Source organism: Lissotriton helveticus, chromosome 5_1 (assembly GCF_964261635.1).
Source record: "Lissotriton helveticus chromosome 5_1, aLisHel1.1, whole genome shotgun sequence".
In the NCBI taxonomy this organism is placed as follows: Eukaryota; Metazoa; Chordata; class Amphibia; order Caudata; family Salamandridae; genus Lissotriton; species Lissotriton helveticus.
The window spans coordinates 393,176,967-393,203,966 of record NC_136065.1 but is presented as its reverse complement, the minus strand read 5'-3'; positions in this window follow the sequence as shown (position 1 = coordinate 393,203,966).

Genomic DNA, 27,000 nt, shown 5'->3' with positions numbered 1-27,000 from the left:
CCTGTCCTAAAATAAAAGTGGCCTTTCTTGCTCCTAAAAGAAGGTGTGGACAATGTTTTCTTGCGCGAAGAGCCGAGACCCTTGCAGAGTGAGCCTGGGTTATGGGAGCACTGGAAGCATCACAGAATAATACTAGGAACTTCGTGAGTGAAAAAGTCCAAGAGGATACGAGAAAAGCCACTCCCTCCACAGACCCCCCTTCCCCCTATACATACACAATGAATCCTCTTTTTACTTTAATCAGAAACACTCAAGTATGTCCATTAAGTCGGGTCTTTTAGCAGGGGGCAGTTCATTAGGGATGGGACGCCGCCATGACAGCCGCTCTGCATAATTATAAACAGGCCTGGCTCTTCAAAGCTCTCTTCACATTGTATTACAAACTTAAAAGCTGTGCCGTGGACGGAGGGCGCTTCCGGTGACATTGTTTACAACATTCTGCTCTCGGGGCTCGCGCCCCTCGCGCGCTCCTCCGTGGGATTCACCGCGGAGCCATCTTGTGCCAAGCACCCCATCTCTCTTAATTTGGTTCACTCATTAACCATTTGTGTGACAATTCCACCCTCCTCGTGAACCTTTTTTGTTTGATCCTTTTCTGCCAGGCCTCTTCACACAAGCAACTGGCAATGCCCACAACACAAACTACCATACCATTTAGTAACCTGCCCATAGTGTGGTCTAAGGCCCGCAAATGCTTATATTTTGTTATGTGCAAGTTCATTTGTATAGCTCATTACAAATTTTTTGGTCCCAAAAACGCTTTCGGAATTAGGGAGCCCTTTAATGCTCTGAAATTCTCTTTGCACGGAGTCAAAGCAGTCTTGGATATGTATTTGAAACACTTCCTGTCATTTGGACGTGAGGCATGCTGGATAGTGGTCGGCAAGGGTGGAATGTACAAACGTTTTGTTTAGTTATGGAATAGGTCATAAATATTACCATTTGCGCATCAAACGAAATGATTTAGTCTACTTTTTAGTCACCCCTCCCACGCCACAGATGTTCCTGCTTACAAGCGGCCTGGAGCTTGGACGATACTTCTTTTTGGAGTTCCCTTGTAGGTAAATATAACCAGAAGTTGGCAAATTGCTTAATCACTTGATTTACTAAATGTTCCAGAGCTTTGCTTCGTGGGAGCAGCCGGTCACCTTTCTTGCACCGGTCGAAGGAAGGGTTTAATTTAGCACTTTGCAAATTTCTGTTGCAGACTGAGGTACAGCTGCACTCACTTTGATAGACCTTTAGTTCTAACTGAGGCTGACTCGACAATCAATACATTTCAATAATGTGAAGCACAATAGGCTTCACTAGTAGGACAGTGAGGATTAGATTTGCTAACCATAAAAGTTTATTAAAAGAGTAGCACAGTTACAAATTGAAAACATCAAAGCAGTTGTACATCAATAGCCAATATATGAATGCATTAGTCAATGTATATTTTCAAAATCAGTAAATGAAAAGACCAAGGGCCTGATGTAGGAGCCCTAATACCGGTCGGAAACGGCCGAATTCGGCCGTTTTCGACCGGTATTACGGGTTTCTTATGTAGGGGGCTACATAAGTACAGATTCGGTAATTTTACCGATTCTGTACATTTACCGATTCGGTAAAATACCGAATCGGTAAATGTACAGAATCGGTAAATAGAGATGTAGGTGGCACTCTGAAGAGTGCCACAGGCCTTCAAGAGTCGGTATTTTACCACCCAATCCGTATTCCGCACTGCCTTGCTTCACGCCCAAAGCCTTGGCACCACAGAGAGAACATCCACAATGCCGTCCCATGACCTTGGTCTCACTACGACGCCAGTTGACGCCACCACCGAGTCGCTACTCGCACCGCGACTTGTGGGCACCCCACTCGGCACCGCCTTGCTTCACGAGGACGTCTTGGCCTCCCTGACGCCAACGCTCCACGCCAAAATCGACACCGCTGCTTGCACCATTGTTCGAGGGCACTGCTCGTAAGTCACACAAAGCACCGCCCTCATCCCGCACAGCAGCCTTGGCCCACAGACGCCGGCACCATCGACTCCCGCTCGTCAGCCGACGACAGCGCTTCAGCAACGACGCTGCTTGCACCGTGACCTGCCATCACCGTGACGAGCACCGCCTTCGTCTCGCACCGCGACCCTGGTCTCACCGACGATGCCATTTGATGCCGCCACTGAGCCGCTGCTCGCACCATGACCTGGAGGCACTGCGCGCGGTAGCGCTGCACTTCGCACCCAACGCCTGCCGACGCCAGCGCTCCTGATTCCATCAGAGAGGAGCTCAACCTGCAATGCGAGTGAATTCAAGGGCCTCATCACCCTGCATTTCTCACAGGTACTGTTTGCGGGTCTTCCCGACTCTGTAGCTGGCCCACGACCCCGCGACTAGCCAGAACTGTTGGATTTGTTGTCCGGACGGAGCTACAGACATCGAGGAACTTTGTTTTAAACTTATTTTGATAACTACAGACTTTTTTTTTACATATAGTATTGTGGATTTTTGTCATTTTTGGTCTTGTTTTAATTATATAAAAATATTGTATATTTTTCCAAATTGGTGTGGTGTCCTTTTGTAGTGCGTACACTGTATTACTGTGGGTTATGTGCAACTGCTTGACACACTGCCTCTAATATAAGCCGGACTGCTCGTGCCAAGCTACCAAGGGGGTGAGCAGGGGTTATTTTAGGAGTGTAACTCCCTTATCCTGACTAGAGTGGAGATTTTTGCCTGGCTTCGGCCCTTGCCCTAGACTACCAGAAATCCCATTTCTAACACATGCCATAACCATTCTATGAAAACCAAGTGATGACTCTGAGATCTTTATATTTAACGGCAGCACTAGCCCCTCATAGTTGTTTACAAGGGGTTGTTTACAAGGGTTGTGTACCATTGCTCCTTTACAGGTGAAATACTTGAAATAGCTGAGAACATTGAGAATTTCTGCAGCAGTAATAGGTGGGCAACCTGACGAAATAGGCAGATAACCTCCTCAGTACCCTCCTAAGTGCCATCATTACCTTTGGTTTAACCCAACTAATATTGAATAAAGGAATTGATTGATCGAGTGTGACCTGCAAGTCCTAGGTAGACAACACCCAGAGTTACTTAGCAAAAGAACTGAAATACTATCTTTAAGTTTGGTGTAGGAGTTTAATTTACACTCCTCAAATTGAAAATCGTGACCCTTGACAACTGCAAAAGGCAAAGTAGACACTTTTTAGCTTTCATTGCTCAGAATACCCACACAGATATACATATCTTTCACCCATTTGTACCATCTTAGATCAAGATTGTCAGTGCCTGCAACATTAAAGATTGAAGGAGCACCCATAGATAATGAATCAACATATGAGTAAACAGGCTGAGTTCAGTGTTCACTGTATAACTGAAACCAAGCTACACCCGGCTGGCGAGCCCAAATCAGGGTGAAAACGGGTTTTGAACTGTTTGTGTTAAGGTTCAGAGAGGACCTGGCCTGGCAGTTCAGGCAGGACTGTTCCTATTGGAGAGTGGTCAAAACTGATTTGTATATGACTGGATCCATACTGAGATGGCATGGTGGGTAAACAAACGATGGGTTGGAATGCTATCCTGAGCAATTGATAGTTGTTAGTTATATTGCAAGCATTCTCCCCTCATAACCTTTTAAGTGTTTGATGGGTTCAATCTTCACTTCAGGTCTCTCATCTTCTGAGGACAAAACCGATTCCTCCAAAAGTGGATTCATCATACCTCTACTCTGCATTTTTACGGCCCTAAGTGGAAAGTGTCTGCCCAGACATGGGTTACATGCTCACTGCGCCACTGGAACCAAGCAACACAGACTGATGAGTCCAAATAAGGGCGAAATCAATCTTGGATTGCTATAAAAAATACAAGAGTTGTGGAAGCTTTTGCCTTTTAAAACTCTACAATCCGTGACGTCTACCTTTGCCTCAGCACTTGAATTAGGATTGTGGTCTACAAATTTCTGGATTGCAACAGACCTGCCTGCTCACAGTCCAGGTTCCCTGAAGATTCCTAAAAAGAGCTTCAATGGTACTTTTCGCTCTGCCAACCACAGTGTTGCCCTGGCCTGTTTGACCGTAAGGCCCAAAACACGGATATCAGGCTGCTGTCTCATGCACAAACCCAGCTCTCCATGAGCTTTTGGGTAACTGGAAGAGATATATTTTCTTTGTGGGATCTAAGGGTTGTGCTGTTATGACTGTTTTAGTAGTTTACATTTTGAATACAAGCTATTTGATTTTTTTCAGCAGTATTTCCTGGAGAGCAGGATACTTACAAAAAATGAAAAGAAACATGAAGAAAATTAAGTTGGTCGCATGTTGCAGTGGCACTAAGAAAAAGGTATTGTACGACAGTATAGAAGTTGAAATATCTACCTGTAGATATAATGCAACCTTAATATAAAGTTGCAGAATATCGTCACAGTCAATTGCAAATACACTAACCTTGGCAATCTTTTAGTAGTCATTCTTATGGCCAGGATATCTCTGCAGAGCGATATTCAAACTGTAATATTGTGACATAAAACCAAGCAAGCATTTGCAATTCCTATAGGTCTGCCTTACGCATGCATTGTCAAACCAGACCTAAAAATACATGTAGGTTAATGACTGTCCTCAGTAGGAAACTGACTCTGTATATACTATACCAAAATGAGGTATAGTGTGCACATAGTCTAGTGGAACCAAAAGTAGTCAGAGGCAAAAATAGATAGCACCTTACTCTCTATTTGTAGTAGTGTGGACGAGCAGTAAGGCTTTATCAGAGGGTAGTGTTATGCATTTGTTGTACACACTCAGGCAGCAAATTATGTCACACACTCAAAGACTAAACTCAGACCAATTTGTTTGTATCAAAAATATTATTACGTTATTTTATTTCTTAGAACCAAGCCAAGCCTGGTTCAGGTGAGTGAAAAAATGCTTTGCAAGATCTTATGCAATGTTTTACAATTGAATGCAGGTTCCAATGCAGTTGAATGAGTTATAGGTAAGTCACTGTTTCGCAATTACTTTTCAGATTACTATGTACATTACTTTTTAGATTACTTTTCAGATTACTTTTGCTAATCAGTGTGAACTGCCTAGATATCACACTGGGACATTTGCTAGACAAAAGGTAAGTAATTCACTTTTAGTACATAGACAGTTTTTGAATGTTCCATACAAACCAACTCCACACTTGAAACAATTTTCAAGGAAAAACAGCTAATGTTTTCCTATGAAGAAAAATGAAGTTATCGGTTTGCAGGTAAGTACAAGTTTGTGGGAATTAGTATTCTGGAGTTAGAACCAGGATTCTCCCAGGGTCACGGATGCACTCTCAAAGCATCCTCAGTGGCACTAGGGCGGCCAGGTGCAGAGTGCTGAGGCCCAATATTATCCAATGGGGGATAGGGGGCCTCAGGTTGATGGCTGCTCACGAGCAGGCCACAATGTTGTGGGATAAAAGCTCCTGGTGTTAGGCTCAGGGCAAAGGAGGATCCGAGGTAGCACCCAAAGTACACCCGCAGTGGCGCAGGGGCAGCTGGGTGACGTTGGTTGCCCTGTTGTTTTCAATGGGGATTCTCCGGTTGTAACAAAGACTGCAGGCTTGGGATGAAGATCTTCTGGAGTTGGTCACTGGTTGGAGAGGTAAGTTGGGATGCCTGGGAATCCTGGGACACCGTTGGTTGGGCCACCCAAGGCAGTGAGACTTCGGGTGCAGGGGTGTCTTTAGGAGGTGGGTTCTCTTGCCAGCTCTGGTCGCAGTTGTGAGGGTCCTCAAGAAAGAGACTGCAGGCGTCATTTGGAGGGTCGAGGCAGGTCATAGATCACCAGATCTCAGGTCAGGATCACTGGGGAGACCAACTCGTGGTGTTGGGCCACTCAAACTCGGGCCATAGGCGTTGGGTGCAGAGTGGTGCAGACTCGCAGTTTTGGCTGGGCCCAGAGTCTGCGGGTGTGCAAATCTGGTGCTCACGGGAGACAAAGTCTTTGGTTTGGTAGGCAGGACAGGTCCTTCAGGTTCTCGAAGTTGCTGGCTGCAGGACACACCAGGATTTCGCTGGAGCAGGTTCAAGGTAGGGACAGGCCAGTTGTGCTGGGGCCAAGTCAGTGGGCGTCATCCTCTTCTTAGTTCAGCACGTGTTCTTCAGTCGTTCTTTTTTTCTTGTTGATTCTTGTCTGAGGATACAAGGTTCAGGGGTGCCCTTAAATACTAGATTTTGCGGCATAACAGGTAGGTAAAGGTTGGGACCAATGGGTCCCTTCCTTGGGGTGTGTACACCCCCACATTATGCCACCCTCCAGTGGGAGGGGTGAATATGCCCCCCTCTGGTTGGCTGGGTCCCCATCTGAAAGATGGCGGAGACTGAGAGTTGTGCTTTGTTTACCTGCCGATTCTCCCGCCCAAAGTGGGGGGGTCAGAACCGGTGGGGGCCAGTTGCTAGAAACAAAGGCCTGGGGTAGCTCACAAAGGCGGCAAGCCTTTGAAGCTTCCACTTCGTGGACGCTGCCCACCCTGGGGGAGGAGGGCACCTCGTCCCAGGATGTGTATTGTTTCAGACCCCCGAGAGCAGCAGGATCTCAACCCAGGGGTCCAGAAACATGTCTGGTGGTGGCAGCTGGCGAGCAGCCACACAGCCTGGACACTAGTGTTAGGTCATTTTTCAGGAGGCATCTCTAAGATGCCCTCTGAATGCATTTTTCATTAAATCCCACACTGGCATCAGTGTGGGTTTAATGTGCTGAAAAGTTTGATACCAAACTTTCCAGTTTTCAGTAAAGCCATTATGATGCTGTGGAGTTCGTAATGACAAACTCCCAGCACCATATACTCTTAATGGCCGCACTGCACTTACAATTTCTACAAATTGACTTAGACACTGTAGGGGTACATGGCTCATGCACCTGTACCCTCTCCACTGGTATAGTGCACCCAGCTAGAGGGGTGGCTGACTTATGCCAGGGCAGTGGGTTGTCGGCATGGCACACAGGGATGTGTGCCATGTCGACTATTCACTTTGTTCTGCACCAAAACATGCAGCCTGCAAAGACAGTGTGTGTGGGTAAAGGTACAGGGCCTCTAAGGGTGACACAAAAAGCGTTACAGCCCTTAGAGGCCTTCCCTTGCCACACTGCCCTTGGTACCTGTGGTACCATTTACAAGGAACTGATCTGTAGTCAAAGAGTGCCAATTCGGTTTTGTTTTAATGCAGTTTAGGAAAAGAACATAGGCCTTGGGTACCTGATTAGCAGGAGCCCAGGGCACACTCAGTCAAAGTACATCAGCAGTTTAGCAAAAAGTGTGGGCAACTATGCAAAAAGAGGGCACTTTCTTACACCCTCCTCCCATCTGTGCTGCCAGAGAAAACACCATCAATTATGTAATTATCTAAGACACTTTAATAGCATTACATTGTAATGTGTGTGCTCCTGAAAGTTTAACCTCAGGGAGGTGGATAGATAAACAAAATGTTCACAGCTGCATTGAGGGCAAGCACTTTTTTGTGGAAGTACACAGCTTCTGTCTAATCAAAATATGTACTCCCGTTTCCCAACATGTTGGCGGAGCCAAAGCCCCTCTCCTGGTGGTTCTGATAGTGTCTTTGCTTAGTCTCTTTTTTATGTTCTTTTCTAGGGCAGTAAATTAGAGTAGAGCCTGTGGTAAAGAGCGAACCAAGCACTCACAGGTCTTGTCTTCACCCTCTGCATTTATTGCAGAAAGGCCTTTAATAATAACAAAATAACATTATCCAGTAGCCCTGTCTCAGATATATCAATACGCTCCTTTTCCTTTACCAAGAGTGCACCCAAGAGAGGCAAAGAAAACTAAACATGCATAGTAGAAACTCTAAGATAGCAAACACGCACTGTAGAAGACAGGGGACTGAGGAAGGTTAAGAACTCCAGATGAACAAAAACACCCACTTAAGCGCACAATGTGAATTAGTTGCATTTTCTAAACGGATCTCTGGCATTTTGAACATATTTAGAATCGGCTGTAAAGGTTTATCAACAACTCTAAAAATAGAAAAGGAATACCACAAAAAAATGGTATGTTTAATTTGCATGTCAATAACAGTAAGCACAATTAGACTGGGGAACTAAATAGGCCCAGCCACTAAAATAAAAGCGAACCCCACATTAGCGAATTAGGTAGCTAAAAAAGTGCCCCACCTTTGCAAATTGAGGTAGTTTTGAACTCATAAAGACATACTCGTAGATGTTTTGCAAGGTATGGGAGGCAATATGTGTTTGTGGATAATGCACGCAATATGTCTGGTAATATGAGAAAAAACCAGGAGTACGAACAGCCCCACCAACAGCCCACACGCTGAGCTGTCTGACCAGCCCTTCTGGTACTGCCTGATTGTCCTATGTTCAAGTCCAACCCTGTCAGCGCGTAAATCTAAAGTTAGGGAATGGGAGACTGTTATAGTTGAATGCTGCACAGCCCAGAGAGCCCATCACCAGTAGCTGCTACATGATTGTGATTGCGTTAGTCAAAGAGGACCACACAAATTAAACATCCAGGTAGTCATTCTGGTCTTGGTGGATCACTAGATGGATCACCAAGAGAACAAAATGAAGGCTAAGAAGGGTTGAAAGTGGAGGCTGAAAGGAAGAGGCACATTATGTAATATTCTACATAGGGCATCATTATATGCGGTGTGCTGTAAAACCTGTTTGCATGTTTTCTTCTGGGACTTCATAGACAGGTTGAAAACATGACAGAACAAGCGGTGTTTTTAAAAAAAATAATCTGCTATCTAACACATTTCCTGCCCTGCAAAACAATGTTTTTCATCCTTGCTGACGCCCTGATTCCAGTTTCCGCAATGGCGTTTTTCGAGCTGTATTTTTATCATGTAAAATATGAATTTCAGCTTTTTCTCCCTAATCCTTCCGATAAGAAAAGCAGTTGGATGCGTCCCAAGCATAACTGTGATACACTAATCCGTACGCGTGTCAGTTCTGCCGTCGGAGAGCAAGGGGCCGGTTTTTAGCTGTTATATCTTCAAATAATGTCTGTGAACAAAGACATCTGGTTTCAATGTGCGTGACCGACTTGAGTCTTCCCTTTCTGTCTTTAAAGCTGTTGTTAAATACACGAGGCCCTCTTACCATGTTTACCTCTCTTTGTTGTCAAAACTTCGGTCCTGCCTATTTCTAACAACCACATGAGCTCGGGAGCATCAGGGGCCCATCAAATGGCCGACAGAGTCAAAATCCTCGACAAGAAGTCCCTCAGCAGGTTGTCAGCCTCATGTACGTGAATTCACCAAAATGTCACCAGCTGCGAAAATCACATCGGTGATCTCTGGCAGCATCACACGACTGACCTTGTCCCATCCTTACACCCTGAACAGTTTTCTTATTTGCTGCTGTGAGGTTAGGGCAGTGGCATAGAATGGAAATTACTGAGGGTCATTTCAATCAATAGGACATAAAATCCGCATTGACTCTCTATTTCTTCTTCTGTGTTCGTCACATCTGAGACCAGGGTTGCCAAGGGTACTGCCAGAGCTACCAAAGGACATTATAGGGTTCCAGCTGCTACTCATGGACACCCCTAATTGATGGGCTTGGTTTCTTTTCTCTCCCTTCCTTCCAAAGCAAAACAACATAATGATAGGCTCAGGTATTCACAAGCAGGAATTCTGTTTCCTCTTAGAACTCATCTTGGGTCCAATGCTAACTTGCCACTGGTGTGTGTGAATATCATTACATTTAGAGCTAGATCAATGCAAATCATCTGTCCAAGTTCATTCGGCCTTCTTATCTTTCCTTTTAACTTTGCACTCACTTTCTCCTTCCTACCACCATACAACAAGCAGAACATTTGGAACCTGGGACTTGAACTTCCTGCCACAGGTCACTGGGAGTGTAATGGCCACTCTCTACCTTCTGGGACTTCTGTGTGGTAACCTCACACTCCAGCTCATGGTCCGCTGGATCACATCTGCTATTAGACAGTCATATCCTGCATTGATTACTTATATATAATATATGCTTTTTCGCTTCCTCAAACCGTAAACATATTTCAAAGATCTCACAACTGTACCACCAACTCAGGTTTGGCTTCAATGGGCTGACCACAACTTTCTGGGCATAAGGTCCTTTGATAGGCTGCCAGTGTAATATTGCATTAACTTCAGCACCCTTTGTGAGTTGACTACAGCCTAACCCCAGGCTACACCTCTGAATTCTCAAGATGCACTAACTCTGCAATCTAGATCCAAGAGCGGTGGGTCATGCCATTGCCCCAATTCCAGGTCCAGCCGCCGTCCCACCCACCATACTACAGAGAGTGTGCGATAGATGGACAGGATGTCTTTTTTTCTCTCCACATGGCGGGTTGCAACCTTTCCCTGTATGATTTTCCTGCCAGCGGCCGACCCTCTGGAGCTGTCCTCCTTCTCTTCTCTTCTCTTTCTTCTCTCCTCTCCTCTCCTCTCCTCTCCTCTCCTCCCTTCCCCTTCCCTCCTCTCTTCCCCTTCCCCTTCCCCTCCCCTCCTCTGCCCTTCCATCCCTTCCCCTCCCCTCTCTTCTCTTCTCTTCCCCTCCCCTTCCCTCCCCTCCTCTCCTCTCCCCTCCCCTCTTCTCTTCTCTTCTCTTCTCTCTTATCTTATCTTCTTTTCCCCCTTCCCCTTTCTCCTTCCCCTTCCCCTTCCCCTCCCCTCTTCTCTTCTCTTCGAGAACATGTACTACACCATCAACCTGTTTTGCCTTCTCCTTCCCAGGGTTCCTTGGTGAGGTAATTGGAGAAGGTACTGTCTGTCCCAACCTGAGATGGCTGTCGCCCTGCAAGTTACTGAAAGTCTTTACCAAATCAATTTGGAGATGACCTGTTTTTTAGGTCTCGCCTTTTCCATTCCAAAGGAATGGGAAATGGAAAGAATTCAAGTGCTCAAAATCCTCGTGAAACCAAGGGCTTTTTGGTGCGGTTTTCTTTGAGTTCACGTGAATCACGTGACCAAACAAGCACGCACATCAGCCTCCCTCCCTCCCTCCTAATTGCATTTTGTTCACGGCCGCCACCACATCAAAGGGCTTCTCCCAGCGTGTGCTCTGCGGCTTCTCCTCCCCTAATTATTCATGGCTAGCCGGCCGTACTTTCAGTTTCCCGACCGCTCTTTATTGAAAGCTTTTTGCCTATCTCGCTGTCTATCCTCGATCACTCCGCTGCTCTCTAGCTATGCTTGTTATTTATTCCTTTTCGTGTCCGTCTGTTCTCCGTGTTACTCTCGGCTTCGGCTGCCTCTCTGCTGCCCTCTTCTGTGGCTCACCCCCATATCTATTCTCCTCTGTGCCTCTTTCTCATGTGTGCTTCTCGTTCTGCCCCATCTCTCCCCCACTGTATCTGTCACTCCTGTCTGTCTATCCTCGGCCCCTGTGTCTCCTCTCCACAGCTGTCCCCCCCTATCGTTTCTCCTCGTGTCCGTCTGTTCTCCATGTTACTCTCGGCTTCGGCTGCCTCTCTGCTGCCCTCTTCTGTGGCTCGCCCCCTTATCTATTCTCCTCTGTGCCTCTTTCTCATGTGTGCTTCTCGTTCTGCCCCATCTCTCCCCCACTGTATCTGTTACTCCTGTCTGTCTATCCTCGATCACTCCGCTGCTCTCTAGCTATGCTTGTTATTTATTCCTTTTCGTGTCCGTCTGTTCTCCATGTTACTCTCGGCTTCGGATGCCTCTCTGCTGCCCTCTTCTGTGGCTGTCTATCCTCGATCACTCCGCTGCTCTCTAGCTATGCTTGTTATTTATTCCTTTTCGTGTCCGTCTGTTCTCCATGTTACTCTCGGCTTCGGCTGCCTCTCTGCTGCCCTCTTCTGTGGGTCACCCCCTTATCTATTCTCCTCTGTGCCTCTTTCTCATGTGTGCTTCTCGTTCTGCCCCATCTCTCCCCCACTGTATCTGTCACTCCTGTCTGTCTATCCTTGGCCCCTGTGTCTCCTCTCCACTGCTGTCCCCCCCTATCGTTTCTCCTCGTGTCCGTCTGTTCTCCATGTTACTCTCGGCTTCGGCTGCCTCTCTGCTGCCCTCTTCTGTGGCTCACCCCCTTATCTATTCTCCTCTGTGCCTCTTTCTCATGTGTGCTTCTCGTTCTGCCCCATCTCTCCCCCACTGTATCTGTCACTCCTGTCTGTCTATCCTCGATCACTCCGCTGCTCTCTAGCTATGCTTGTTATTTATTCCTTTTCGTGTCCGTCTGTTCTCCATGTTACTCTCGGCTTCGGATGCCTCTCTGCTGCCCTCTTCTGTGGCTGTCTATCCTCGATCACTCCGCTGCTCTCTAGCTATGCTTGTTATTTATTCCTTTTCGTGTCCGTCTGTTCTCCATGTTACTCTCGGCTTCGGCTTCCTCTCTGCTGCCCTCTTCTGTGGCTCACCCCCTTATCTATTCTCCTCTGTGCCTCTTTCTCATGTGTGCTTCTCGTTCTGCCCCATCTCTCCCCCACTGTATCTGTCACTCCTGTCTGTCTATCCTCAATCACTCCGCTGCTCTCTAGCTATGCTTGTTATTTATTCCTTTTCCTGTCCGTCTGTTCTCCATGTTACTCTCGGCTTCGGCTGCCTCTCTGCTGCCCTCTTCTGTGGGTCACCCCCTTATCTATTCGCCTATGTGCCTCTTTGTGATGTGTGCTTCTCGTTCTGCCCCATCTCTCCCCCACTGTATCTGTCACTCCTGTCTGTCTATCCTCGGCCCCTGTGTCTCCTCTCCACTGCTGTCCCCCCTATCGTTTCTCCTCGTGTCCGTCTGTTCTCCATGTTACTCTCGGCTTCGGCTGCCTCTCTGCTGCCCTCTTCTGTGGCTCACCCCCTTATCTATTCTCCTCTGTGCCTCTTTCTCATGTGTGCTTCTCGTTCTGCCCCATCTCTCCCCCACTGTATCTGTCACTCCTGTCTGTCTATCCTCGATCACTCCGCTGCTCTCTAGCTATGCTTGTTATTTATTCCTTTTCGTGTCCGTCTGTTCTCCATGTTACTCTCGGCTTCGGATGCCTCTCTGCTGCCCTCTTCTGTGGCTGTCTATCCTCGATCACTCCGCTGCTCTCTAGCTATGCTTGTTATTTATTCCTTTTCGTGTCCGTCTGTTCTCCATGTTACTCTCGGCTTCGGCTGCCTCTCTGCTGCCCTCTTCTGTGGGTCACCCCCTTATCTATTCTCCTCTGTGCCTCTTTCTCATGTGTGCTTCTCGTTCTGCCCCATCTCTCCCCACTGTATCTGTCACTCCTGTCTATCTATCCTCGGCCCCTGTGTCTCCTCTCCACTGCTGTCCCCCCCTATCGTTTCTCCTCGTGTCCGTCTGTTCTCCATGTTACTCTCGGCTTCGGCTGCCTCTCTGCTGCCCTCTTCTGTGGCTCACCCCCTTATCTATTCTCCTCTGTGCCTCTTTCTCATGTGTGCTTCTCGTTCTGCCCCATCTCTCCCCCACTGTATCTGTCACTCCTGTCTGTCTATCCTCGATCACTCCGCTGCTCTCTAGCTATGCTTGTTATTTATTCCTTTTCGTGTCCGTCTGTTCTCCATGTTACTCTCGGCTTCGGATGCCTCTCTGCTGCCCTCTTCTGTGGCTGTCTATCCTCGATCACTCCGCTGCTCTCTAGCTATGCTTGTTATTTATTCCTTTTCTTGTCCGTCTGTTCTCCATGTTACTCTCGGCTTCGGCTGCCTCTCTGCTGCCCTCTTCTGTGGGTCACCCCCTTATCTATTCTCCTCTGTGCCTCTTTCTCATGTGTGCTTCTCGTTCTGCCCCATCTCTCCCCACTGTATCTGTCACTCCTGTCTGTCTATCCTCGGCCCCTGTGTCTCCTCTCCACTGCTGTCCCCCCCTATCGTTTCTCCTCGTGTCCGTCTGTTCTCCATGTTACTCTCGGCTTCGGCTGCCTCTCTGCTGCCCTCTTCTGTGGCTCACCCCCTTATCTATTCTCCTCTGTGCCTCTTTCTCATGTGTGCTTCTCGTTCTGCCCCATCTCTCCCCCACTGTATCTGTCACTCCTGTCTGTCTATCCTCGATCACTCCGCTGCTCTCTAGCTATGCTTGTTATTTATTCCTTTTCGTGTCCGTCTGTTCTCCATGTTACTCTCGGCTTCGGATGCCTCTCTGCTGCCCTCTTCTGTGGCTGTCTATCCTCGATCACTCCGCTGCTCTCTAGCTATGCTTGTTATTTATTCCTTTTCGTGTCCGTCTGTTCTCCATGTTACTCTCGGCTTCGGCTGCCTCTCTTCTGCCCTCTCCTGTGGGTCACCCCCTTATCTATTCTCCTCTGTGCCTCTTTCTCATGTGTGCTTCTCGTTCTGCCCCATCTCTACCCCACTGTATCTGTCACTCCTGTCTGTCTATCCTCGGCCCCTGTGTCTCCTCTCCACTGCTGTCCCCCCCTATCGTTTCTCCTCGTGTCATTCTGTTCTCCATGTTACTCTTGGCTTCGGCTGCCTCTCTGCTGCCCTCTTCTGTGGCTCACCCCCTTATCTATTCTCCTCTGTGCCTCTTTCTCATGTGTGCTTCTCGTTCTGCCCCATCTCTCCCCCACTGTATCTGTCACTCCTGTCTGTCGATCCTCGGCCCCTGTGTCTCCTCTCCACTGCTGTCCCCCCCTATCGTTTCTCCTCTCTCCGTGCAGCCGCTCCTCTGTGCCTGTCTCTCTTCTGTGCCTGTCTGTCTCTCATTTGTGCCTGCCTGTCTGTCTCTCCTCAGTTCTGCTCCTCACACTGTTACCCTGCATGCTTCGAGTGCAGCACTCAGCACGCCGCTCGCTTCCTCATTCCTCCGACAGTTTACCAGAAAGGTGCTGAGGAGAGGGTGTCTCAAGAACTTGTACGACATCAGCGTTCTCTCTATTTCTCACACTTCCATCTTCTTGCCTTTCCACCTTTCCCTCCCTTTTCACCTCTCCTTTTTTTCTTCTTCCTTTTTCCCCCTCCATCTGTTTCTTTATTTTTCTGTTTATTTCATTCTTTTTTGTTTCCTACTCCTATTTCTTTGGCTTGTGTTTCTTTCTCTTCGTCCCCTATTTCTTTCTTCCTTCTTCTCTATTTCTTCCTATCACATCTATCTACCTTCTTCCGTTTCCTCTCTTCCCTTCTTTTGTGTAGCACACTTTTACAATGTATTTTTTCCTTGTTTTGTGCCAGGGCTCTCTTTGTGTAGGGGTCGCCCTCAATAAGCAGCATTCCACCCATTTGATTAAAGTGAGGTGCACTATGAGTGAAGTTTTAAAGAGGAGAGGGAGGTGGCTACTTAGAACTCGCTAGATTGTGTACAAACGCAACAGAGCAAAGAGACTGAAAGATTCAAACCTGGATGTGGTGCCACGCAGCTTGGGAGTGGATAGTTAACAAGATTAACAAGCATTGGCATAGCCAATAGGTCAAGCATTTGGGACCTTATAAGTGTTTAGCCATGCAACAGTTGGTGTTGTTGCACCAAGGATATTCTGCTGCATAACTAAATACTTATAGGGTCCAAAAAGCGAGACCTATTGGCTACATTTATACAGGCACGCGCTTTTGGGCCATAAACTTTCACGGCCATCTGTTCCCCAGCTCCAGCACCTCCCCTCTCTCTCCCCGCGCACAGCCTTACTTGCATTTCTCCTCCCCCTCCCCAGCCAGCTTCCCCCAGGTCGTGTTCCCTCCCACCTTTCCTCCTCTCTCCCTGCTGGCATCCCCCCTCCCTTCTCGCCCAGTCCTTCTTGTTTGAGTCTGTCTTGCCCTTTGCCCTCTTCCTTCCTCCTCCATTTGTCCTGGCGCCTCCATTTCTCACCCCGCTTGACTGCACCTCTTGACACCTCCCGGCTCCTGCTCATATCTCTGCTGTAACGCATTAGACCCATGATGGGTATTCGCCGATTCATCGCTTTCCTGCCTCTTAGACTTCCAGTTCCAGCGCTTAAAAGCCTCTTTTCCCCCCAACACCGTCTTGTCAGGCCTCCATCGCGTTCTGTCTATTGTTACTGTTATGACTCCATGGCGTCTTTCCACATAGGTATCCTTTCAGTCAGAATCTCTGCCTCCAGTTTTTCCCCATCCTCAGAGTCTATTTTACGTTTTTGTTGTCTTTTTGCCGATCTCAATTCATCCCCCGTAGCCCGTCTCCAACCATCTGTTTACTTCCATTCCTCTTCCTGTAGTCCCTTCACTTCCATCTGCCGTGGCTCCCCCTCGTCTCTTTTCACATTGTTTGCTCTCCCTTGTGCTTTTCTATCCTTTTCTATGTCCACTTCCATCCCACCCCCGGTTACTCATCTAAACCCAATTCTTCCGTTATGTTTAATCCCCTTCTATCTCGCCGAAATTTCCCATGTCTTCACCTTTACTTGTATTCCGTTCACGTCAGACTAAATTCTCCCCTCATGCTGATCTAGAAGTCCTATCTCCGCCATCTAGGTTTCAGTTCTATCGCCACCCTCGTTCACTGACTAATATCTCTCCCAGGAGGTGAGTTCCTTGAAGTAAGTGGGCGGTCATGTGGGCGCTATCTGCCAGCACCAAATGTGCACACCAGGGGCCGTGGATGCTAAAACACCACGGTGAAATGAAGTCCCCACAGTACCCTTGTGAGCCTTCTGCCTCCTCCCGCGTGCACGACCTGACCTGCCGGTGACTCACGCACCACACACTCCCTGAACCTCGGCCGGTCACACTCTGAGCCGAGACGCGCGCCTTTATTCCCTCATTCTACCCGAGCTGCGCTGTCTTCACAGCCGGGTGATTGACGCTGTAAGGACTTCCCCAAGGAGAATGCCTTTGAGTGCCCCAACCGATCACCGCCGCCTCTGGGGGTGTCTAGTTACACTGGGCTGTACATGCCGCTCAGCTGCCTCATTGTATTGGTGACCCTTCTTTAGTTCAACTGCTAAAGCTTAAGGAGTTAGGTCCCGGGACGTGGGGGGGGCTGGACCCTCTCAAAACAATAATATACAACTTGCTCCCCTCACACTTCTTTGTTGCTTGATAGTACAAGTACATGAATCAGGACTACTTCTGATTATGTAGGTTTATTTAGTTTCACCCTTTACTTTTCAATTTCAAATACAAAAAGGTTTTTCATTGCATGTATGAGAAACACGAAACATATAACACGTTATGACAAATATGAAAACCATGAGTGACAACACAATAATTTCAAAAACATCAAATTCATCAAAAATGAAACAACACATTGCACATTATTTTAGTATTGCAGCATTTTTTCAAAATACCCAAATTGGAAACAAAACTGCTGGTATCAAAAATACTTTTTTTCATAAGATCATTGAAGGACAAAAAGTCTGAAAGAGGGCTAAATGGATACAAATCAATGAGTCCAAATCGCAGTAAATCCTGTTTGTTTTGTAGCCTTCTTTATGCCGACGTGTTTCGAACCCGTTAATTGAATGAACGGGGTCTCATCAGGGCCTTGTCACTTCTATATCTATATGTTACATATAGATATAGAAGTGACAAGGCCCTGATGAGACCCCGGCATAAAGAAGGCTACAAAACAAACAGGATTTACTGCGATTTGGACTCATTGATTTGTATCCATTTAGCCCTCTCTTGAGGGGAGCAAGTTGTATATTATTATTCCTTGTTTAGTTCAAGGCCTCTGTTTGGTGCATGAACGAAGCAGGCACTAATATTTCTTTAGGTGTTTTTTAAAGCACCTTTTGTAGATTTATACAGTTTAAGTGCAAGGTCGTTCATAACAATACATCTTGGCTTTGGGGATAGATGCTCCACTGTGGAGGTGCACGTGTGTTCTTTTACATCTAAACCAGCGTACGGTCTACATTTCTCAGCATTCCCCATACAGACAAGCATTTGCAATGCAATAGGTCTCGCATTCACGAGAGTTTGAGCTATTACAATTGCAAATAACAATGCCTTTTATTTTTGTTTTCATTTTAAAAAATAAAGGGCTTTGTCATTTACAAAACCAATAGCTCCAACTTTCCTACTGCAAGACCTATTGGCAACGCCAGTGCTTGTTGTCCTAGGATGTGATTCTTTCTATTCTATGTCACAGTGCTTCAAGCAGTTATTCATAGATTCCTTGCTCCTGGATTTCTTAATTAACTTTTTCCTATTTTCTTCTACTTTATGCATCTGCACTCCCTGCCTTCCTCATTTTGTATCATTGTTCAAGATGGCTACTTCAGCTTCAATGCATTCAGCTTATCCCCAGCTGATCCCTTGGCGTCTTCCTAGATCAAGGCATCTCCGCCTTCCAGAGCCTTTGTGGATTGTGCTTGGTGGTTTTTGCCCACTGAGCTTTTTTCCTCCCTGGGCTCCATCTGCAGGCACTATCTGCTAGGCACTTTTTGAGTCCGCTGCATCTTGGCTACTGGAAGGGGCAACCCTTTTCTGTGGCAGACTAAGTCTGTGAAGACAGGACCGTGGAGGCCTAAAATAGTGTAATCAACCAAACTAGGAATCAAGACCATTACAGTGTGAGCGTCCACACTCCTCAAACCCACAGCCAACCTCATATTAACAACATGCAGGTTTGAAGTTGACGCACGGAAAGGCAGATGAGGTAGTATAGAGAAACCGACACACTGGATATCATCACGCTGCCTGGTTGCACAGTTAGGTTTGATCTGACCTGCAGGAGCGCTGATATCTGAAGATCAGCGAAGGCTTTTAGTACCACTGCAGTGTTGACATTGATTGAGAACAACACTCAGCTCATATCAATTTTTCCAAGAAAACTATTTTCAATATTAGATAATAGTCTTTGCAGATCTGATTATAATCCGTTTAAAGGTTGAAAGCTGCAACAAATAAAGCATTCATTAACGACCTGTGATTCACCGAAACACTTTCACACTCTTATGCAACTTCTAATCAATACATTAAGACCACACATAGATTATGACAGATGTGATTCCACTGGCTTCTGTTGGTGTGAGTGATGTAAACGAACTGCGAGTCACAATCCTGGTAGATGTCTTTTTGTAAAAATAACATGTATAAAAGGAGTACATGATCCTAATGGATGACTCCTCATGAAACTAGAAAAGTGCAAAATATGAGTTCTTATCCTGACAGTAGAGTCCTTGTGGAGACTAGAAAGGTACATTATACAAGTTCATATCCTGATAGTAGACTTCTTGAAAAAACCTACAAAGTACTAAATACTAGTTCGCAGTTTTAATGGACAAATCCAGGAAAGGCTAACAACTTCAAGTCTTTATACTTACACGAGCGGGGTGCAAGGTATATTTCTCTGAATGCAAGATTCTTTTTGTCTGCTTCGGTTAAAAACGGGTTACATGGACTCCAACTTCTCCATAGAAATTTCAGGCTGCAGCAACTATGTATCATGATTTACTAGCAAAGGCCTTACACTCCACAAAGAACGTTGGGCCAGATTTTAAGTTTGAAGGACAGTACTCTGTCCATTAGCTTAGCGGAGCACATTTTACTTAAATTTAGAGAACACTGTGGCCCTCACTGCCAGGTTTTACCTGGTAGTGACAGATAGAATCCCAAGTACATCACGCTGTCCACCCTAAATAGGGTAGGAGGTGTAATGTGCTTCCTCTGATGCCCCCTACTCTGTCAGGGCGTCGGAGGAATTCTTCCATTGACGGAGCTAGCGAGGGCTCCATCAAAGGAAAGGTGGCAGACCTCATTATCCTAATTAGGTAAGATAAACAGGGTACTCATCGCATTTGCCACGGAGTACTCTGTCTGCCAAACTTTAAATTCGGGCCTTTTACTCCAGGGGCCTCATTTATGAGGCCGTGTGTCACTTTTACACCACCGGTGCGTCACTTTTTGTGACCCACCAGCAGTGTAAAAAATGTGCCTTGTTGCACCATATTTACAAAGTGACGCATCTAGGTAGATGCGTCACTTTGTAAACCCCTGCGCTACATTATACCTACGCCAGGTATAATGTATGCGGGGGGGGGGGCGTTCTGACGCAAGAAAGGGTCATGGAAGTGACGCAGTGAAATCTATAAGATTTCACTGCGCCACTTCTAGGACACAAATGCGTCAATTTTTTACGCCTGCCTCACAGCAGGCGTAAGACTGACGCAGGCCCTTTCACATGGGGCTTGCCCCATGTGAAAGGACACATTGCTGGAGTTGCGTCACTTTTGTGACACACTCCAACAATGCGTCACTTTTGCGCTTACAGATACGTCAGAAATACTGACGTATCTGTAACTCCTTTCGACATGATGCGTCATATCATAAATATGACGCATCAATCATGTCGCAGGGAGTACGCACTGGGAAGTGACGCATCGCTGCTTTCACGCAGCATTGCGTCATTTCTCATAAATGAGGCCCCAAGTTTTCAAGATGACCGCAGCCACCTGCAAGTTTTGGAGTAGTGCACCGCCTGGCATGTAGAAGCAAGCATGTCCCATGCTCCATATTGATATGAGATTTTCCTGCATGAATGTCATGCAGGTACCTAAAATCAGCCTCCTAATTTAAGGTCCAAACTCTAAAAATCCCATCTGCTCAACTCAATGTGGCACCGATGAATTGAATCTCAGAGGAGCAGAGAACTGCAGCATTAACACGGGTTAACAAACAAGAGATCTGAATCAAAGATCACCCCAGATTGTTTTAGTTTACTGATGTGTATGCTGGAGATCCCAGGCCTTTTGGCCTCTCAGAAGGAAAGTTGATAGACTTTTGTACTCCTTGTACACGGCTCTTTGTTCAAACAGATGTCGTTTTCTGTCACCCGGTGGAACATGTGGTCTAAAGATTATGTGATGTTTGTCTGACTCTCAGGGTTGTTGCCATTCACCGGCCCCATTTAAACAAAGGCGAAGCACCAGATTTCCACCTGTGGATCCTCTTATGGCTCATCTGGCATAATTGTTTGACTGATATTAAGTTTGCCACTGTCCTGGGGTTCAATGTACATTAGGGTGGTAATCGGTGATGCATTGTTTCTGTTCAGGACCACCTGGGAAAGCCTGGCAGTTCCAAACAGGAAACAAGAGAAACAATGCTCACGCACTGGTAGACACTTCCTTTGTAGAAATAACAGCTTTGGGACTTTATTTCTGCATAACAAAAAACTGCAGACTGTCATCCATGCATGTTATTTCAGATTTGCTGAAATGACTTGCTCTGCAGCAGAGGAAACACTTTCAACAAAACCACTCCCTTCATGTTGGCTGAGTATGGTGGGTGTGTTTCTACCAGGAATATGTAAGTGATGGCATCCTCTGGACCTGCAACCTGCTGGACCACCAGATGATGCCCTGTTTATTGTAGTGCTGGTACTTGTGTGTCCAGGTTGGTGGGAGGTAGATTATATATTATTTGTCAATCAATCAATCAATCAAATAAACTTTATTCGGTTTCACATCGGAGAACCATAAAAGTTACAAAAGTTACAAATACATAAAAACAATGGTACGTTAAGCTTGATTTAAAAAGTTAGACCCTATACACAATTTATGGCTAAAACCCAATACCCAGCCTCCCAGTTGTTCAAAAATCTTAAAGTGCAATGTGCCCGGAAAACTTAACTTCCTATTTAATATAGCCTTATAGCCCGCCATAGAGGGCTATACAGGCTATTGAAGGCCCTCTCCAGTGTTAAAGGCCCGAGCCGAAGGCGAGGGCTTTTAACAAGGGAGAGGGACTTTAATAGCTGGTATAGCCCAGCTATGAAGGGCTATGAAGCTATTAGAACATTCTGCCACTAGAGGGCAGAATGTTCTAACAAAAAAGAACACAGCCTTATGGGAGCATGAGGGGATTGGAATCCCCTCAGGCTCCCTGAAGCCTTTGTTCACAGCCAGAGCTGTGAACAAAGAAACATTGGAATGTTGGAGCTCCGGGCTTATACCAGCCATTACAAGCCCGGAGCACTCCATTGTTTTCAATGGAGCTCCCAACATTCCAATGCTCTAATTTACTTTATGTCGCACGCTAGGCCTTTTAAACTAAGGGGGCCATATTATCAAGAAAGGTCGATACATTATCACCGCTTTTATCGGCAGGAATCTGCCGCTAAAGCAGCGATAATGGGCTTGATAATATGCCCTTGTGAAATCCCATAGAAGCCCAGGTTCTGGTGGTAACCTGTGTGTGGGGCAGATGTTCGATCACAATTGCAAGAAGGCGCAGAACCAGTATTCAAATGCCTTTTCTATACAACATATTCATGCACTGCTATCAGATGCATAGAAGCCTACATCCCGGCTCAGTAGATCTAAATCAGGAAAAATCCTAACTTCCCCACAAAAACTAGCAGAATCTGCCAAGCTCGTGCCAATTTATTGGACAATATGTGGACAATTATTACTCCTGGTTTGGGACCAGTGCCAGGTGCTTCAGCCTGTGCAGTGTCCAGTGTTCCATTGAACATTCCAATTCCCACTAATATGTGGCTAAACATCTGCTTTACTAACCCCTACATTTTTCTCAGGTTCACGCTGGACACTAATGTCTACCTGTCGGGTGATATGATATTACTGTCTGCCTTTGCCATAACATCACTAACTACCCCTCCCCCCCACCTATCCCATAGGTACAGCTAACACTTTGTCAATCCACAATAGGCAACCAATGCACTAGCATGGTTACCCCCACTTTTTGCCTGGTGTCAGTGTGTTTTGGACTAGTATGATTGGGATCCTGCTAATCAGGACCCCAGTCACTGTGCTTTCTCCCTAAATTTGACAATGGTAAATAGTTTGGTACCTTCCCAGTTGACTACTGGTGTACCCTTCTAAGTCCCTAGTATAGGGTACTAAGGTACCCAGGGCATGGATGTATGACACTACAACGCATGCTTTTACCACGCATGCTGTTACAACGCAGTTTTTACAACGCATGCTGTTACAACGCATAGCACTTTGGGGTGCTGGATAGTGAATAGTTTAATTTACTATTCCAACTCCAGTCCCCGTGGATAGTAGGGAAGGTGTTGGATAGTAAATTAAATCTATTCCCTATCCTAGAGCGCCCCCCAGTGCAATGCGTTGTAATGTTTTTTGTTGTAAAACCTGCGTTGTAATAGCACTGCGTTGTAAAAGTTTCGTTGTAAAGGATGTTTCCCCCAGGGCATAGGTACACCAGGGGTCTCCCATGGGCTGCAGCATCTCTTGTGCCACCAATGAGAGACCACTCAAACTATGACTAAAGGCCTGCTTTGGCAGCCTGTGTAAGTTGGTTTCTAGCACCACTTACAAGGTCATTGCACTTAAAACCTATGTCACCCCTAAAGTAGGCCTTTCAATCCTGTAGGCAGGGTACTAGGTTATAAGTGTGAGGGTGCACTGTATGAGCAAGACACCCCCTACAAACCCGGGAGTCAATTCTCCAGGCTTTGTAAGTGTGGTCAGCCATTTTGATACGATAGTGGCCATGCGCCATTACGCGATGGCTAACTATATATTTGCCTTGCCGAACCTGGGCATGTTTGGTATCAAACATGTTGGAATCCTACCCCACCACTGTTACCGGTGTTGGAGGTATGATTCCATACACCAGTGGTGTTGGACCCGGCCTCATGGCGTGGTCCTACCCCTCCCGCATGGCGGGCCCAGGATGACATCGGCCCTCCACCCAGCATCGGGCAGCCCTTTTGCCCGACACTGCACGCCCCAACATTGCTGGTCCAGCCACCATCCCGGACCCCCACTACCGACCGGGCTCCAGCGTGGACCCCTCACGACCTAAGCACGAGGCCGGCCGGGTATTGGCAGATCGGCCTCACCCCTGGAGCGCAAGAGCAATCAGCCTTCTCGACCCCGGATGGCCACTACCATTTCAAGGTGATGCCCTTCGGCATGAAAAACGCCCCGGCCACCTTCCAGAGACTCGTGAATAGAGTGCTGGCCGGGCTAGAAGAGTTCAGCGCTGCCTACCTAGACGACATTGCAGTGTACAGCCTCCGCTGGGATGCACACCTGACCCACCTCCGGGAGGTCCTGTCGGCCCTCCAACGGGCCGGACTAACAATAAAGGCCAGCAAGTGCCAGATCGGCCAAGGGTCCGTGACGTATCTGGAACACCAGGTGGGAAGCGGCCGGGTGGCTCCCCTCCAGCCAAAGATTGGCGCCATCCGGGCCTGGGAGCCCCCAATCACCCAAACAGCCGTCCGAGCCTTCCTGGGGCTCACAGGCTACTATCGGCGCTTCATCAAGGACTATGGGAGCATTGTGGGGACCCTCACAGAACTGACCTCCAAAAAGCTACCCCAGAAGGTGTGCTGGACCCCAGAGTGCCAAGCAGCCTTCGAGACTCTAAAGACTGCCATGTGCACCGCCCCTGTGCTCCAGGCCCCCGACTACAGCCGAGAGTTTGTGGTCCAAACCGATGCCTCGGAGCACGGCATTGGGGCGGTCCTCTCCCAAGTGAACTCTGAGGGAATCGACCTCCCCGTTGCCTTCATCAGCCGGCGGCTGCTAGCCAGAGAACAGCGCTGGAGCACCATCGAGAGGGAAGCCTTCGCCGTCGTGTGGGCACTCAAGAAGCTCCGGCCCTACCTCTTCGGCACCCACTTCTGGGTCCAGACCGACCACCGGCCCCTGCGGTGGTTGATGCAGATGCGGGGCGAGAACCCGAAACTGTTGCGATGGTCCATCTCCCTGCAAGGGATGGACTTCACTGTGGAGCATCGCCCCGGCAACGACCACGCCAATGCTGACGGCCTCTCCAGATTCTTCCGCCTCAGCGAGGAGAATCCCCAAGAAGATGGGTGACTCTCCCCTGCCTTCAGCTGGGGGGGACGCGTGTTGGACCCGGCCTCATGGCGTGGTCCTACCCCTCCCGCATGGCGGGCCCAGGACGACATCGGCCCTCCACCCAGCATCGGGCAGCCCTTTTGCCCGACACTGCACGCCCCAACATTGCTGGTCCAGCCACCATCCCGGACCCCCACTACCGACCGGGCTCCAGTGTGGACCCCTCACGACCTAAGCACGAGGCCGCGCCCGACTCCATCTTGGGCCCACCATGTCACGACCACGTGGCCTCGGCCCCGGCCCAGGCCCCAGCACAGCCCAGACATCGAGGCACCAAGATCCACCCAGGTGGTCGAGTGGCCACTCGACAGATCCCGGAGAAAAGGGTGTTTCGATGGCCTTCCAGCCGTCCCCGGACGCCTGGTTTCGATCGCCCTCCAGCCTCCCTGGGCGCTGGCTCCACCCCCCTGCTGGGTGTCTGGACACCATCATCCCGGCCCCTCTGACCCCAGGCGCGAGGGTCCGGACATCAAAGGACTCCAGTCCTATATCTGGGCCAGCCCTGGATTAGAACGTCAGTTGTATCCTGGACTGGAGAGCCCTGCTGACGCTGTCACAGCCGACCCCAGAAGAACTCATTTCCTGTAACCTGAAGAGAACCTGAGAGCCTGCTGGCGCTGCCGCAGCCCACCTTTGCCGAACCATCTTGAGAGCCTGCTGGTGCTGCCGCGGCCCACCTTTGCCGAACCATCGTGAGAGCCTGCTGGCGCTGCCGCGGCCCACCCTCGCCGAACCATCTTGAGAGCCTGCTGGCGCTGCCGCGGCCCACCTTTTCCGAACCATCTTGAGAGCCTGCTGGCGCTGCCGCAGCCCACCTTTGCCGAACCATCTTGAGAGCCTGCTGGCGCTGCCGCGGCTCAACCTCTCGGAACCCCCGGCTTGAGGATTGAGAGCTGTGCGCAAGGTATCCCTGCCTACACCCCAACCGAGACTGTCCCGCTACCCTGATCCCCTCTTGCGAGACTTTACAGATCCCTCGGTCTGCTTGTACATATCACTGAGAACCAGCAACCTTTATTTCCTGATAAAGCTTACGAACTCGACCTCTGGTGTGGTGTCCATTTGTAGTGTGTGGTTACTCTGCTGTGTGATCCTAGGAGAGGGCCCTCACCCAGGAGGCCTCTCAGTAACGCTCGGCTACTTCTTGACGGAGAGGTGGACCTAGGGGTGGTCAGTCAGACATCTTCTGCCTCCCCCGGGGTCGCCTTTCTAACAAGTGGGCTCCTCTGGGAAGCCCCCAGTGCTCCCGATAACAGCCTTCCAAGGTCTGCCAGCAAGCAGGTGCTGCTGCTGACCCCTGACACGATTCTGCCCTCCTGCTGCTCAGCTGAGCTTGAGCAGGGGAAGGCATAACAATAGGTTTCCTGCCACAGTGAGTTGTGACCTCCTCCCAGAATGGACTTAGTGTATTGGGCTAGGATGGGGGTGCTTGCCAGCGCCACCAGACTGCTTTGAAGGGAACATTTGGTGCCCTACTTGCACACTTCAGTTTGAAATGGTTCAGAGAGCCCTTGGCTCCTGCTCTGGCTCGAAACTGGACAAAGGACATGGGAATATCCTCCCCTCTGTCCAGCCCCTCCTCGGTGTGGGACTCTTGAATCATCCCAATCTCTTCCTAGGGTACTTACGAGCTTACCAATGGGTGGCTCTTCAGATTCATCATGGGACAATATTCAAACTCGAAACCATTTCAACTACGACTGTCTGGGTACCTTGGACTTCGCTGGACTTCGCCTAGAACTGAGACTGCACCAAGGAAGACTCCTACTGCTCCTGGTTTCGCTGTTCTGCAAGCCTTCTTCGTTGGAACCGCTGGAACAGAACTCCTGTGCACTGCGTCAACTTGCCACTGCCAAGGCTTGTTGGCTCTGTACTCCAGAGATCTTCAGGCTACAAGAATCTCCAGCTTCCAGCATCTCTTCCTGTCAAGATCTTTATCCTCACCACATCCTTTGCACCATGGGCCTGAATGTTTGGTGAGCTGCTCAAGGTCCTCTTGCAACTTCTGTGTCTTCTGCTTTTGGGTCCTCTTGAGGGTCTTCTGTGACTTCAGTGGGCTTCCCTGCTTGCTCGGATCTGCTCTGACTCAGCTGCAATTGGTGAGTCCCTTGGACCTTGCTGGTCCCAACGTTGCACCTTTTTTGTTTACTAAGTCTGTTGCTGCTGCCAAGGCTTGTCTGTGCTCCCGCCGGACACTAACCCCCTGGATCTTGACTTCTGATGTGGGACAGTTTGTGCACAGCTCCTGGTCTTCCACAGCATTGCCTGGTCCTCACAGCTGCAGCGACAAGGT